At 38.4% G+C, this 16,078-nt stretch overlaps 1 long non-coding RNA gene across 1 annotated transcript in view; it reads right to left on the bottom strand.

Moving 5' to 3' along the window:
* Nucleotides 1–4,185: 4,185 nt before the first annotated feature.
* Nucleotides 4,186–16,078, bottom strand: part of LOC145534808 (uncharacterized) — a 204,067-nt gene continuing 192,174 nt past the window's right edge. The window contains exon 3 of the long non-coding RNA XR_014075010.1: nucleotides 4,186–7,809. This is a non-coding gene — a long non-coding RNA (uncharacterized LOC145534808). The remainder of the gene's footprint in view (nucleotides 7,810–16,078) is intronic.

Genomic DNA, 16,078 nt, shown 5'->3' with positions numbered 1-16,078 from the left:
TATGGAAAACAGTATGAAACTTTCTTAAACAACAAAAACAGAACAACTGTATGATCTAGCAAGCCCAATCTTGCATAAATATCCAGAAAGAAAATGAAAATTCTCATTCAAAAAGCTATATGCACCCCAATGTTCACAGCAGCACTATCGACAATAGCCAAAACATGGAGACCCAAATGCCTATCAACAGGAAATTGGCTTAAAAAGCTGTGGGGTATACACACACAATGGAATATTACACATAAAAAAGAATGAAATATTGAATTTGCAGCAACATGGGTTGACCTAGAGAATACTATACTTAGTGGAACAAGTCAGAGAAAGACAAACATGATATCACTTATATGTGGAATATAAAAAAGAATGCAAATGAATCCATATACAAAACAGAAACAGACTCACAGACATGGAAAATAAACTTATGGTTAACAAAGTTTGGGAGTGGGGGTGGTACACTAGGAGTACGGAATTAACAGATACAAACTATTCTACATAAAATAGATAAGCAACACGGATTAACTGTATAACTCAGGAAATTATATTCAATATCTTGTAATAACATAGTGGAATATAATCTGAAAAAATAACTAAATCACTGTGCTGTACACCTGAAGCTAACACAATATTGTAAATCAACTATGGTGGTAATTTAGTCACTAGGTCGTGTCCAACTCTCATGACCTCATTACTGTAGCCTGCCAGGCTCTTCTGTTGATGGGATTCTCCAGGCAAGAATACTGGGGTGGGTTGCCATTTCCTTTTCCAACTATATTCTATAATAAAAAAAAGACTACAAAAGAAAGAAAAAAAGAAAGAAAGGAAGGAAGGAAGGAAGAAAGAAAGGAAGGAAGGAGTGAAGGAAGGAAGGAAGAAAGAAAGGAAGGAAGGAAGGAAGGAAAGAAGAAAGAAAGAAAGAGAAAGAAAGAAAGAAAGGAGGAAGGAAGGAAGGAAGGAAGGAAGGAAGGAAGGAAGAAAGAACCACTAAGCATAAGAACAAGAATGTTTGGAAATAAGAGAAATAACAACCAAAAAGAAGTCAACATACTTATATTAGACTTTAAGAAAAATAATTATTTGATATAAATAGAATCAGAGGATCACTTCACAAAAGAGATATAATAATTTAAAAGTTCTACGTAATAAATGGAGAAGGCAATGGCACCCCACTCCAATACTCTTGCCTGAAGAATCCCATGGACGGAGGAGCCTGGTAGGCTGCAGTCCATGGGGTCGCTAAGAGTCTGACATGACTGAGCGACTTCACTTTCACTTTTCACTTTCATGTATTGGAGAAGGAAATGGCAACCCTTTCTCTAGTGTTCTTGCCTGGGGAATCCCAGGGACGGGGGAGCCTGGTGGGCTGCCGTCTATGGGGTCACACAGAGTCGGACACGACTGAGGTGACTTAGCAGCAGCACGTAATAAATATGACATTTATTCAATTTAATTCAACAAATTATCCAAATAATTATTCGAGTAACTTAAAAAGTAAATGATAAAATTCATATATTAGTACGAGACTCTTTTTCCTAAAAAAGAAGAAATACAAAAAAAATTCCTAATAGTAGCATGATATTTTCTATATCTCTGTTAATAAAGTCAGATGCAGGGAGAGAGGCCAGTAGCAGATTTAAATGTATACGGAGAAACCATGTAAAATGAATACATTTGAATATTAGTGAATGAAAAACACGATTTAACGAAAGGTGCAGCAACAAAACTAAATATGCAGACTAAAGGTTAAAATGTTCTGGGAAAAGAAATATATAGATAATACACAAACTTCAAAAATCATAAACAAAGAACATTGATAAATTAGCATGCCTTGCTATTAAAAACTGCTAGAGAAAATATATGAAGACCACACAGAGTTAAGATATTTGCAACATAGACACAGAAATTATAAATATAATATGCAAATGTATCAACATATACAGATACATATACAAACAACACACATACAAGTTTATGAAAACATTTCCACAATTCACAAAGGAAAAGAAATATAAAATAGGCTAAAGATATGAATAAACAATGGGCTTCCCTGGTGGCTCAGATGGTAAAGAGTCCATCTGCAATCAGGAAGTTCATGGCTCACGTACTGTTGAAGTCTGGCTTGAGAATTTTGAGCATTACTTTGCAGGCATGTGAGATGAGTGCAATTGTGTGGTATTTTCAACATTCTTTGGCATTGCCTTTCTTTGGGATTGGAATGAAAACTGACCTTTTCCAGCCCTGTGGCCACTGCTGGGTGTTCCAAATTTGCTGGCATAATGAGTGCAGCACTTTCACAGCATCAGCTTTTAGGATTTGAAATAGCTCAACTGGAATTCCATCACTTCCACTAGCTTTGTTCATAATGATGCTTCCTATGGCCCACTTGACTTTGTATTCCAGGATGTCTGGCTCTAGGTGAGCGATCACACCATTGTGGTTATCTGGGCCATTAAAATGTTTTTTGTATAGTTCTTCTGTGCATTTTTGCCACCTCTTCTTAATACCTGCTTCTGTTAGGTCCCAATCATTTCTGTTCTTTATTGAGCCCATCTTTGCATGAAATATTTCCTTGGTATCTGTAATTTTAGGAAGAGATCTCTATTCTTTCCCATTCTATTGTTTTCCTCTATTTCTTTGCATTGATTGCTGAGGAAGGCTTTCTTATCTCTCCTTGCTATTCTTTGGAAATCTGAATTCAAATGGGTATATCTTTCCATTTCCATGCGAAATGCCAGGCTGGGTGAAGCACAAGCTGGAATCAAGATTGCCAGGAGAAATATCAATAACCTCAGATATGCAGATAACACCACCCTTATGGTAGAAAGCAAAGAAGAACTAAATAGCCTCTTGATGGAAGTGAAAGAGGAGAGTGAAAAAGTTGGCTTAAAACTTAACATTCAGAAAACTAAGATCATGGCATCCGGACCCATCACTTCATGGCAATAGATGGGGAAAATAATGGAAACAGTGAGAGACTTTATTTTGGGGGGCTCCTAAATTACTGCAGATAGTGACTGCAGCCATGAAATTAAAAGACACTTGCTCCTTGGAAGAAAAGTTACTACCAACCCAGATAGCATATTAAAAAGCAGAGACATTACATTGCCAACAAAGGTCCATTCAGTCAAAAGTATGTTTTTTTCCAGTAGTCATGTATGGCTGTGAGAGCTGGACTATAAAAAAAGCTGAGCACTGAAGAACTGATGCTTTTGAACTGTGGTGTTGGAAAAGATGGAGAAGGCAATGGCACCCCACTCCAGTACTCTTGCCTAAAAATCCCATGGACGGAGGAGCCTGGTAGGCTAGTCCATGGGGTCTCTAAGAGTCGGACACGACTGTGAGACTTCACTTTCACTTTTCCCTTTCATGCACTGGAGAAGGCAATGGCAACCCACTCCAGTGTTCTTGCCTGGAGAATCCCAGGGACGGGGGAGCCTGGTGGGCTGCCGTCTATGGGGTTGCACAGAGTCGGACACGACTGAAGCGACTTAGCAGCAGCAGCAGCAGTTGGAAAAGACTCATGAGAGTCCACTGGACAGCATGGAGATCCAACCAGTAATGCTAAAGGAAATCAGTCCTTAATATTCATTGGAAGGACTGATGCTGAAGCTGCAACTCCAATTTGGCCACCTGATGTGAAGAATTGACTCATTGGAAAAGATCCTGAAGCTAGGAAAGACTGAAGGTGGAGGAGAAGGGGACGACAGAGGATGAGATGGTTGGATATAATCACGACTCGATGGGCTTGAGTTTGAATAAGCCCCAGGAGTTGGTGATGGGCAGGGAGGCCTGGCATGTCACAAGTCCATGGGTTGCAAAGATTCAGACACAACTGAGTGACTGAACTGAACTGAACTGCCTGCAATACTGGAGACCTGGGTTCAATCCCTGGGTTAGGAAGATCCCCTGGAGGAGGGCATGGCAACCCACTCCAGTATTCTTGCCTGAAGAATCCCACAGACAAAGGAGCCTGATGGACTACAGTCCATGGGATCACAGAGTCAGACAAGACTGAGCAGCCATGAATAAGAAATAAGTGATAAAATATTTAGTTGAATAATAACTTTGAATATATGTTAAGCCTCTTTTGTAAAAGTAAAGCAAAATTAAAGCAAAAGTAAAATAGTAGCTGATAGTTATAAAACTGGCAAAACGTAATACCTGTAAACATGATAATACAATATGTACTGAAATTTAACATTTGCATAAATATGCATATATTAAATTAATCATTCTTTATGAATCCCAGGATAAATCTCATCCATGTGCACACTGGAAAATACAAAGTTACAGAAACAGTTGCATTGTTTTAAACAAAGAACATTATCAGTTCAGTTCAGTTCGGTGACTCAGACGTGTCCGATTCTTTGCGACACCATGAATTGCAGCACGCCAGGCCTTCCTGTCCATCACCAACTCCCAGAGTCTACCCAACCCATGTCCTTCAAGCCGGCGATGCCATCCAACCATCTCATCCTCTGTCGTCCCCTTCTCCTCCTGCCCCCAATCCTTCCGAGTATTAGGGTCTTTTACAATGAGTCAACTCTTCGCATGAGATGGCCAAAGTATTGGAGTTTCGGCTTCAACATCAGACCTTCCAATGAACACCCAGGACTGATCTCATTTAGGATGGAATGGTTGGATCTTCTGGTAGTCGAAGGGACTCTCAAAAGTCTTCTCCAATACCACAGTGCAAAAGCGTCAATTCTTTGGCGCTCAGCTTTCTTCACCATCCAACTCTCACATCCATACATGACTATTGGAAAAACCATAGCCTTGACTAGACAGACCTTTGTTGGCAAAGTAATGTCACTGCTTTTAAATATGCTATCTAGGTTGGTCATAACTTTACTTCCAAGGAGTAAGTGTCTTAATTTCATGGCTGCAGTCACCATCTGCAGTGATTTTGGAGCCCCCAAAAATAAAGTCTGACACTGTTTCCACTGTTTCCCCATCTATTTCCCATGAAGTGATGGGACCAGATGCCATGATCTTAGTTTTCTGAATGTTGAGCTTTAAGCCAACTTTTTCACTCTCCTCTTTCAGTTTCATCAAGAGGCTCTTTAGTTCTTCTTCACTTTCTGCCATAAGGGTGGTGTCATCCGCATATCTGAGGTTACTGACATTTCTCCCAGCAATCTTGATTCCAGCTTGTGTTTCTTCCAGCCCAGCGTTTCTCATGATGTACTCTGCATATAAGTTTAAATAACCATGGTGACAATATACAGCCTTGACATACTCCTTTTCCTATTTGGAACCAGTCTGTTTTTCTATGTCCAGTGAAACTGCTCCTTCCTGACCTGCATACAGGTTTCTCAAGAGACAGGTTAGATGGTCTGGTATTCCCATCTCTTTAAGAATTTTCCACAGTTTATTGTGATCCACACAGTCAAAGGCTTTGGCATAGTCAATAAAGCAGAAATAGATGTGTTTCTGGAACTCTCTTGCTTTTTTGATGATCCAGTGGACGTTGGCAATTTGATCTCTGTTTCCTCTGCCTTTTCTAAAACCAGTTTGAACATATGGAAGTTCACAGTTCACGTATTGCTGAAGCCTGGCTTGGAGAATTTTGAGGATTACTTTAGTAGCGGGTGAGATGAGTGCAATTGTGTGGTAGTTCGAGCATTCTTTGTCATTGCCTTTCTTTGGGATTGGAATGAAAACTTACTTTTTCCAGTCCTGTGGCCACTGCTGAGTTTTCCATATTTGCTGTCATATTGAGTGCAGCACTTTCACAGCATCATCTTTCAGGATTTGAAATAGCTCAACTGGAATTCCATCACCTCCACTAGCTTTGTTCATAGTGATGCTTTCTAAGGCCCACTTGACTTGACATTCCAGGATGTCTGGCTCTAGGTCAGTGATCAAACCATTGTGATTATTTGGGTCTTGAAGATCTTTTTTGTAGAGTTCTTCTATGTATTCTTGCCACCTCTTCTTAATATGTTCTGCTTCTCTTAGGTCCGTACCATTTCTGTCCTTTATCGAGCCCATCTTATAATGTTCTCTTGGTATCTCTAATTTTCTTGAAGAGATCACTAGTCTTTCCCATTCTGTTGTTTCCCTCTATTTCTTTGCATTGATCGCTGAGGAAGGCTTTCCTATCTCTCCTTGCTATTCTTTGGAACTCTGCAATCAGATGGGAATATCTTTCCTTTTCGCCTTTGCTTTTAGCTTCTCTTCTTTTCACAGCTATTTGGAAGCTGTCTTCAGACAGCCATTTTGCTTTTTTGCATTTCTTTTCCATGGGGATGGTCTTGATCCCTGTCTCCTGTACAACGTCATGAACCTCTGTCCACTGTTCATCAGGCACTCTGTCTATCAGATTTAGTCACTTAAATCTATTTTCACTTCCACAGTATAATCATAAGGGATTTGATTTAGGTCATACCTGAATGGTCTAGTGGTTTTCCCCAGTTTCTTCAATTTAAGTCTGAATTTGGCAATAAGGACTTCATGATCTGAGCCACTGTCAGCTCCCAGTCTTGTTTTTCCTGACTGTATAGAGCTTTTCCATCTTTGGCTGCAAAGAATATAATCAATCTGATTTCGGTGTTGACCATCTGGTGATGTCCATGTGTAGAGTCTTTTCTTGTGTTGTTGGAAGATGGTTTTTGCTATGACCAGTGCGTTCTCTTGGCAAAACTCTATTAGCCTTTGCCCTGCTTCATTCTGTACTCCAAGGGCAAATTTGCTTGTTATGCCAGGTATTTCCTGACTTCCTACTTTTCCATTCCAGTCCCCTACAATGAAAAGGACTTCTTTTTTGGGTGTTAGCTCTAAAAGGTCTTGTAGGTCTTCGTGGAACCATTCAACTTCATCTTCTTCGGTGTTACTGGTCGGGGCATAGTCTTGGATTACCGTGATATTGAATGGTTTTCCTTGGAAACGAACAGAGATCATTCTGTCGTTTTTGAGATTGCAATCAAGTACTGCACTTTGGACTCTTTTGTTGACATGATGGCTATTCTATTTCTTCTAAGGTATTCCTGCCCATAGTAGTAGATATAATGGTCATCTGAGTTAAATTCACCCATTCCAGTCCATCTTAGTTCACTGATTCCTAGAATGTTGATGTTCACTCTTGCCATCTCCTTTTTCACCACTTCCAATTTGCCTTGATTCATGGACATAACATTCCAGGTTCCTATGCAATATTGCTCTTTACAGCATCGGACTTTGCTTCTATCACCAGTCACATCCACTGCTGGGTATTGTTTTTGCTTTGGCTCCATCCCATGATTCTTTCTGGAGTTATCTCTCCACTGATCTCCAGTAGCATATTGGGCACCTACCGGCCTGGGGAGTTCCTCTTTCAGTGTCCTATCTTTTCGTCTTTCCATTCTGTTCATGGGGTTCTCAAGGCAAGAATACTGAAGTGGCTTGCCATGCTCTTCTCCAGTGTACCACATTCTATCTGATCTCTCCACCATGACCTGGCCGTCTTGGGTGGCCCCACATGGCATGGCTTAGTTTCATTGAGATAGACAAGTCTGTGGTCCAGTGATCAGATTGGCTAGTTTTCTGTGATTATAGTTTCAGTGTGTCTGCCCTCTGATGCCCTCTCACAACACCTACCGTCTTGCTTGGGTTTCTCTTACCTTGGATGTGGGGTATCTCTTCATGGCTGCTCCAGCAAAGCGCAGTTGCTGCTCCTTACCTTGGACAAGGGGTATCTTCTCACGGCCGCCCCTCCTGACCTTGAATGTGGAGTAGCTCCTCTCGGCCCTCCTGTGCCCACTCAGCTGCCGCTCCTTGGATGTGGGTAACTCCTCTCGGCCGCCAACCCTGACATCGGGCGTGGGGTAGCTCCTATTGATTATAAAAAGGAAATAAATTATATTGATAACTAACAGGAATATTAATTATTAGTGAGAATAAAATAATCAATATTATCATTAATTTAAGTCATCCTATTTACTCATATATTAGAAAAACTGTTTTGGAAATACCTGTGAAATAATACCAGATATACTGCGTTTATAGCTTATACAACAATATCATACATTAATAGAAATTTAATTTTATATAGTTAAACCAAAATGTTTACTATAAACTGAAAATTAAAGATACTACACTAACATTGGCTTAAGAAAGGAAAAATGTATAAAGGCACATGAGGGTTTAACAAAGTTTCATGTTTTTAGTTGCTAGTGTGGATAACTTATTACTATAAGGTATGTGTGCATAACTTATTACTATAATGTATGTATGTGTGCTTAGTTGCTCAGTCGTAATCGACCTTGCAATCCCAAGGATTGTAGCCCACCAGGCTTCTCTGTCTATGGGGATTCTCCAGGCAAGAATACTGGAGTCGGTTGCCATGCCATTCTCCAGGGAATCTTCCCGACCATAGAATCAAACTGGGTCTCCTGCATTGCAGGCAGATTCTTTACCAGCTGAGCTACCAGGGAAGGTATACACATAGTTTAAAGCAATATTCTTTAGCTTAATTTTGTATATTTTAAATCTTTCATAACAAGCTTGAAATGAATAAATAAATATGAAATAAGGTGGTGATGAAAATAATTCAAATAATTTAATATGTACATAATGAATAATTAAGTAATATAAGGATGACGAGGCAGTAACATTTCTATCACTATTGAATTAATATTGCAATGGGTCCCCATTTACTTAGAGATTATACTTGTAACATATCTACTTATAGAGTCATTGTGGGGAAGAGTAAGATAAATTGTTTTAAATGCTGAAATAAAAGAGGTTAATATGGTATAATAAAGGGAAATTTAAAAGTAAATGCTATATTCTGCCTTGCCATAATTCTGGAAATTCTGGACATAATTTTAAATATATATAATTAAGTGAACACAATAATTTAATAATAAGGAAATATTATATACTTATTGTACTTGAATGAGAAATAGCCACAAGTATACCATAAACAGATATTACAGATTCGCCTAGATGTTTATGATTTTGTTCCCTAATAGCAATGCAAATTGCTAAAGAATATTAAAGTAAGAAAACTCCTGCAGATGTCTTTCACAAACTACAAATTTGAATTTGATTTCTACTGGGCTGTGCATATTAAAGACAGATGCTAGGGTTCACCATAAAATAACCCTCCTTCAAAAATAAGATTGAATTATAGGAATAAAATAAATATGAAAAAGCCCTATGATAATCCCTAAATTGGAGAAGCATAAGCATGCTTGGAAGCTTTTCCTTCACTGTGGTCAATCTCTTGGCCAGTAGTCCCTGGAAAAGTACCACAAGTGAATGGTTTTAGCAGAGGGATATCAGCCTAGTCAGCATACATCTGGCTTGGTAGGACTTCTCTCTCCCTGATGTGGCTGGCTTTGCCAAGGATGTCAGGCACATCTAAACCATATTCATGGCTTTCAGGACAAACTGAAAGATAAATACAGGAATCTGGCCTCAGTTCTATTGCTTCTGTTCACATCCTAAACTGATGCTCCAGTTCTATCTTCACAGGCTATGAACTGTTATAAAATAAAAACACACCAAGATAAGCCTACTGGGACTTTCAAAACTTAGCATAATATAATTCGATCATTAAAGTACCAGAGGAACCAAGGCAAATCTGCCCAAGTATCAAAAGTTTTTCTGAAAATAATTTCCTATAGAGATGGAGAGATACTTTCTCATTTAAGAAAAAAAAAAAAACTCTAAGTAGATATTATATCTATTTTCCACCTATCAACCAACCTGCCTGCTTTATATATAGTGTATTAATAATATATATATAATTTATAATATACTTATAAAAAAACAGCACTACAGTTATAGTTATAACACATAGCTTATCCCTGACATCATTATTGTAGTGGCTATATAATTCATTTCATAATATATGATGAAATATGAAAAGACTCCAACAACATTACTTTAACACAGTCCGTCCAAAAGTTGAACTGAATTGACAGTGAAGATATAAACAAAATAACAGTTCTACAGAAGAAAAACAAATACATCAATAGAGCAGTTATCCAGGATATCCTTGGAAAACAGGGGTTTGATTTCCAAAAACCTAGAATAAAGGTGCCAAAATTCAAGGTGCTGAAAAAGTAAAATCAGAAACATTTTTTCCCCAGTGAAATTCATGTAAATTTCCAAGATGGTTTACTTTTTAAAAAATACTAAAAGCTGACATGGACTTTCAGGCACTTAAGATAATCACCATTATCAAATAATGAAATTATTTCCTAATGAATATTGGGCTTCCTTGGTGGCCCAGACAGTAAAGAATCCACCTGCAATGAGGGAGACATGGGTTCGATCCCTGGGTTGGGAAGATCTCCTGGGGAAGGGAACTGCTACCCACTCCAGTAGTCTTGCCTGGAGAATTCCATGGACAGAGGAGCCTGACGGGCTACATTCCATGGGGTCACAAAGAGTTGGACATGACTGAGCAACTTTCACTTTCACTTCAGTGAACATATGGCTAGCCTTGTGCTGGTCTTACCCTTTCCCAATGAACACAGAACAGCTGTCAGAAATAATGTGCAACTTAAAAGCATAAACAAACATTTTCTTAAGAACATGAATATTGCCAGTTTAGTGATGTGGACAGTGAGAATACCACAGAGAAGCCTCTACAAACTTAACGCTTGTTCAATGTAGAGAATGAGATAATAGTAGTGTGCTCCAACACAGAAGAAAGGAGCAGCTTGCTCCCCAAATTTCAAAAGATGGTTACTAATTTATACAAATCTCCAAACCCGTCCTATTTTCCCCAGCGAGATGCCACTGAAGAAACAGATATGGAGCTCTGCAGGGAAAACTCACCTATGGACTTCAGTGGTCCCAAATAAAGCTGCACATTGGAGCCAAAAAGGGTAATTAAAGATTACTCATGCCAGGAGATCATGGTTAACCTTGTCTAGCATGCAGCTCAGATATTGTTTTTGTTGTTTTTGGTTTGTTTTGTAAAAATTCTCCAAGTAGTCGAATTTGTAGCCACCTTTGACAAATGTTAATATACTGTTAACTGTTAATATACTGTTTATATACTGTATACTGTTAATATACTACATTAGGATCATTTCAGAGAGGAGTAACAGAAAAATGCAAACAGTAAGAAGATTTATTGTTTTAAATAGCAAGATGCTTCTAAGGAGAGGAGAGTTTGGTTAATTCAGTGGCTCCCAAATATCTTCAGTTCAATTCAGTTACTCAGTCGTGTCCAACTCTGTGAGACTCTATGGACTGCAGCATGCCAGGCTTCCCTGTCCATCACCAACTTCCAGAGCCTACTCAAACTCATGTTCATCCATCAGTGATGCCATCCAACCATCTCATCCTCTGTTGTTCCCTTTTCCTCCCACCTTCAATCTTCCCCAGCGTCAGGGGAATGAGTTGGTTCCAACTCCAATGAGTTGGTTCTTTGCATTAGGTGGCCAAAGTATTGGAGTTTCAGCTTCAGCATCAGTCCTTCCAATGAATATTCAGGTCTGATTTCCTTTAGGATGGACTGGTTTGATCTTCTTGCTGTCCAAGGGACTCTCAATAGTCTTCTCCAAAACCACAGTTCAAAAGCATTAATTTTCTGGTGTGCTCAGCTTTCTTTACAGTTCAACTCTCACATCCATACATGACTACTGGAAATATCAAGGCTTTTACTATATGGAATTTGTCGATAAAGTGATGTCTCTGCTTTTTAATATGCTGTTTAATTTTGTCACAGCTTTTTCTTCAAGGAGCAAGTGTCTTTAATTTCATGGCTGCAGTCCCCATCTGCAGTGATTTTGGAGCTCAGAAAAATAAAGTCTGTCACTGCTTCTACTGTTTCCCTATCTATTTGCCATAAAGTGATGGAACCAGATGCCATGATCTTAGTTTGTTGAATGTTGAGTTTTAAGCCAGCTTTTATACACCCATCTTTCACTTTCATCAAGAGGCTCTTTAGTTTTTCTTTGCTTTCTGCTGTAAGGGTGGTGTCATCTGCATATCTGAGGTTATTGATACTTCTTCCAGCAGTCTTGATTCCAACCTGTGCTTCTTCCAGTCCAGCATTTTGCATGATGCACTCTGCATATAAGTTAAATAAGCAGGGTAACAATATACAGCCTTGACGTACTCCTTTCCCAATTTGGAACCAGTCCATTGTTTCATGTCTGGTTCTAACTGTTAGTTCTTGACCTGCATACAGATTTCTCAGGAGGCAGGTCAGGTTGTCTGGTATTCCCATCTTTTTAAAAATTTTTCAGTATATTGTGATCCATACTGTCTAAGGCTTTAATGTAGTCAATGAAGCAGAAGTAGATGTTTTTCAGGAACTCTCCTGCTTTTTCTATTATCCAATGGATGTTAGCAAACTGATCTCGGGTTCCTCTATCTTTTCCTAATCCAGCTTGAACATCTGGAAGTTTTTGATTCACTTACTGTAGAAGCCTACCTTAGAGGATTTTGAGCATTACTTTTCTAGCACGTGGGCTTCCCTTGTGGTTTACCTAGTATAGAATGTATCTGCAATATGTGAGACCTGGGTTTGATCCCTGGGTTGGAAAGGTCCCCTGGAGAAGGGAAAGGCTTACCCACTCCAGTATTCTGGCCTGGAGAATTCCATGGATTGCATAGTCCACAAAGAGTTGGACATGACTGAGCAATTTTCACTTTCTTTCACTTTGCTAGCATATGAGATGAGTGCAATTGTGTGATAGTTTGAAAATTCTTTGGCATTGCCTTTCTTTGGGATTGGAATGAAAACTGTCCTTTTCCAGTGCTGTGGCCACTGCTGAGTTTTCCAAATTTGCTAGCATATTGAGTGCAGCACTTTAACAGTATCATCTTTTAGGATTTGAAATTGCTCAGCTGGAATTCCAAAACCTCCACTAGCTTTGTTGGTACTGATGCTTCCTAAGGCCCACTTGTCTTCACACTCCAAGATGTCTGGCTCTAGGTGCATGATCACACCATCATGGTTATCTAAGTCATTAACATCTTTTTTGTATAGCTCTTCTGTGTATTCTTGCCACTTCTTAATATCTTCTGCATCTTTAGTTTTCTCTGCAGAACTAGAAGTCTGCTTCTGCTTCTCTTCTTAATATTTTCTGCTTCTTCAAATACTGCCTACTTTTGCCCTTTGCTGTTTGTAATCCAGATTCCCTCTTTCATGGTCAAAGGAGAAATGCAGCTGCTGCATTCTCACAAAGGAAGAAAATACTTCCTTCTTCTGAAATTATTTCATTTTTAAGGATGATAAAAATTTTTCCAAAAGCTTGAACTGTGTCACTAACAATCAAAATAGACTCATTATAATTACTCAGAACTTAACAGTATTTACTCAAGGCATGTGAGACAATGATAGGTATAAGAACATGTGCTCGCGTAGAGAAAACTGTTTTAAAAAAATCCTGCTAGCCTTTGTGATTTTTTTCCCCAAAACTTTTACAGTTCTCTTTCTTCCATTGTAAGCATTCATTTGTAAGTTCATTAGTAATTTACATTTGAGGTTTGTTTATTTGGTTTAAACAAGCATTATGTATATTTTTACAAATGGAATTAATTATCTTTGTTGTTGAAACACCTACAAATATCATTTGTAAACATAACTGACTCTAGATAATTATAGAATTTAACTGATGGAATCTGAAGTTCCAGGGCATACATGTTACTTGATAACTGTTTTGCTTTTCCCTCATAACAAATGATATGGTCATACAGCATGCTGTGAGCAGCTATTATACTTTGGAGATAAAATGGATAAATTAAGGTGGCACAAATGCTGTTTAGTTAAAAGTAGTTAAGAGTGATTTTGCTCTACATAACTATTTCTGATACATATCTCTATAATATTCAGATCCTGTGTCTGTGAAACACTCAGATATAGGAGAGAGGGAGGAAGGGAGGAGAAGGTAGTAGGAGGGAGAGACTTTTTTTCCAGTTCCCATTTCTGGGTTGCAGTGTTAAGAAAGGTTTATCTAATCAAACTGGTATTTTTCACTTCAGATTTTTTTTTTTTCTCTTCAACATACTTTACCTTTTTAACTCGTTAGATCCACATTATTTGAATAGAACCAGGTGACTTCTTTAGGGAAAATAATATTTTCATCCAATTCTTGTTTCCGCAGAATACAACTCTCAACTGCACTGTGTTTAACATTTTGGGAATACATCATTGTTATCTGGGGACAGAGTTGGCATTAAGATAACATGATTTGCAATAAGTCCCAAAGCATTATTGCAATCTTTTATGTTCTTAAACTTACCATAGTTCATGAAATAATTGAATGACTACATATTTCTATAAGTTGCTCCCATAAGAGAATACCACTTCTTTGGTAAAATGATTAATGAGATGTTAGTTATGAAAACTTTGAGCTACTTTTTACAGAATCTTCCCACCTCTGATACTACCAGTGCAGAAACATTAGATAAGAGCGTCCAACTTTTACTGGTCCTTTGGAAGCAGGGAAGAGAGAGCTTCTCTAAGGAAAGAAATATATCAGATAGATTTGGCAGGAATGTAAGACAAGTAGATAGAACTGTGTCCTCAGATTAAAATGGGTTTAGAAGTATCGAATAGATGCTCAAATACAGTGATCCAAACAAAGCAAAGGACATCTTCATTTTTAAAGGTCTTAGTATGGAGCAACTTGGTGTAGCTACGAGTATTAGTTCTTTCAGTGGTATTACACTATTACATTAAGATCAGCAAACACATGAAGACAATTATAACCTAAAAGTTGATTTGACATTGAAGTCCACTGGCATTTTGTGTTCTATGGTTCATATACCACCAAAGTCTCTAACATTTCTTTCTCAGTTTTTGCATCTAGCTTCTCCTTTCTAGTGTTTTTTGTTTCCCTGTTTTCTATTTCCAGAAAAATCAACTGTGTATGCAAGGGATGGGTTATGCACAAGGGTGTTTCAAAATGAGAAAAGTAGTAGTTTCATAGTAGCTTTCTTAATCAATGCCCTATCTCTTAATTTCAGTTTTCTGGCTGTCCATACCAAATGGAAATATGCACATACTCTTGGAAATATACAAATAAATCATGACTAAATTTCTCAAATCACTGTTCAAGTATTTCATGCAGTTAAATGATTTTTCTTTGTTATTATATGTGTGCATTTATCAGAAAGTAGTGTGCTTTATATTGGTGACTGTGATTAGTAGTGTGATTTATTCATTGTCAACTCATTTTCTTTTTAATTATATGTTGTTGTTCAGTCATTAAGTCGTGAACAACTCTTTGTGACACCATGGACTGTAGCATGCCAGGCTTCTCTGTCCTTCATTATTTTCCAGCTTGTTCTAACTCATGTCCATTGAGTTGGTGATGCCATCCAATCATTTTGTCCTCTCTCATCTCCTTCTAATGCTTTCAATCTTTCCCAGCATCAGGGTCTTTTCCAATGAGTCAGCTCTTTTCATCCGGTGGCCAAAGTATTGGAGCTTCAGCTTCAACCTCAGTCCTTCCAATGAATATTCAGGATTGATTTCCTTTAGGATTGACTGGTTTGATTTCCTTGCTCTCCAGGGGACTTTCAACAGTCTTCTCCAGCACCACAGTTTGAAAGCATCAATTTTTCATCACTCAGTCTTTTATGTTGTCCAGCTTTCACATCTGTATGTGACTATTGGAAAAATCATAGCTTTTGGGGATTTTGGCAAAGTAACATCTCTGCTTTTTAATACACTGTCAAGATTTTTCACAGCCTTTCTTCCAAGGAGCAAGTGGTTTTTAATTTCATGACTGCAGTCACCATTCACCATGAATTTGGAGCCCAAGGAAATTAAGCCTGTTACTATTTCCATTGTTTCCCCCTCTATTTGCCATGAAATGACCAGATGCCATAATCTTTGTTTGTTGAATGCTGGGTTTTAAGCCAGCTTTTTCACTCTCCTCTTTTACCTTCATCAAGAGGCTCTTTATTTCCTTTTCACCTTCTGCCATTAAAGTGGTATCATCTGCATATCTGAGGTTGTTGATATTTCTCCCAGCAATCTTGATCCCAGCTTGTGCTTCATCTAGCCTGGTATTGTGCATGGTGTACTCCGCATATAAGTTACATAACCAGAGTGACCATATACAGCCTTGACGTACTCCTTTCCCAATTTTGAACCAGTCCATGGTTCCATGTTCAGTTC

This window comes from Giraffa tippelskirchi, chromosome 1, assembly GCF_054371585.1.
Source record: "Giraffa tippelskirchi isolate mGirTip1 chromosome 1, T2T-mGirTip1v1.2.pri, whole genome shotgun sequence".
Taxonomy (NCBI): Eukaryota; Metazoa; Chordata; class Mammalia; order Artiodactyla; family Giraffidae; genus Giraffa; species Giraffa tippelskirchi.
This window is presented reverse-complemented; position numbering and strand designations above follow the sequence as displayed.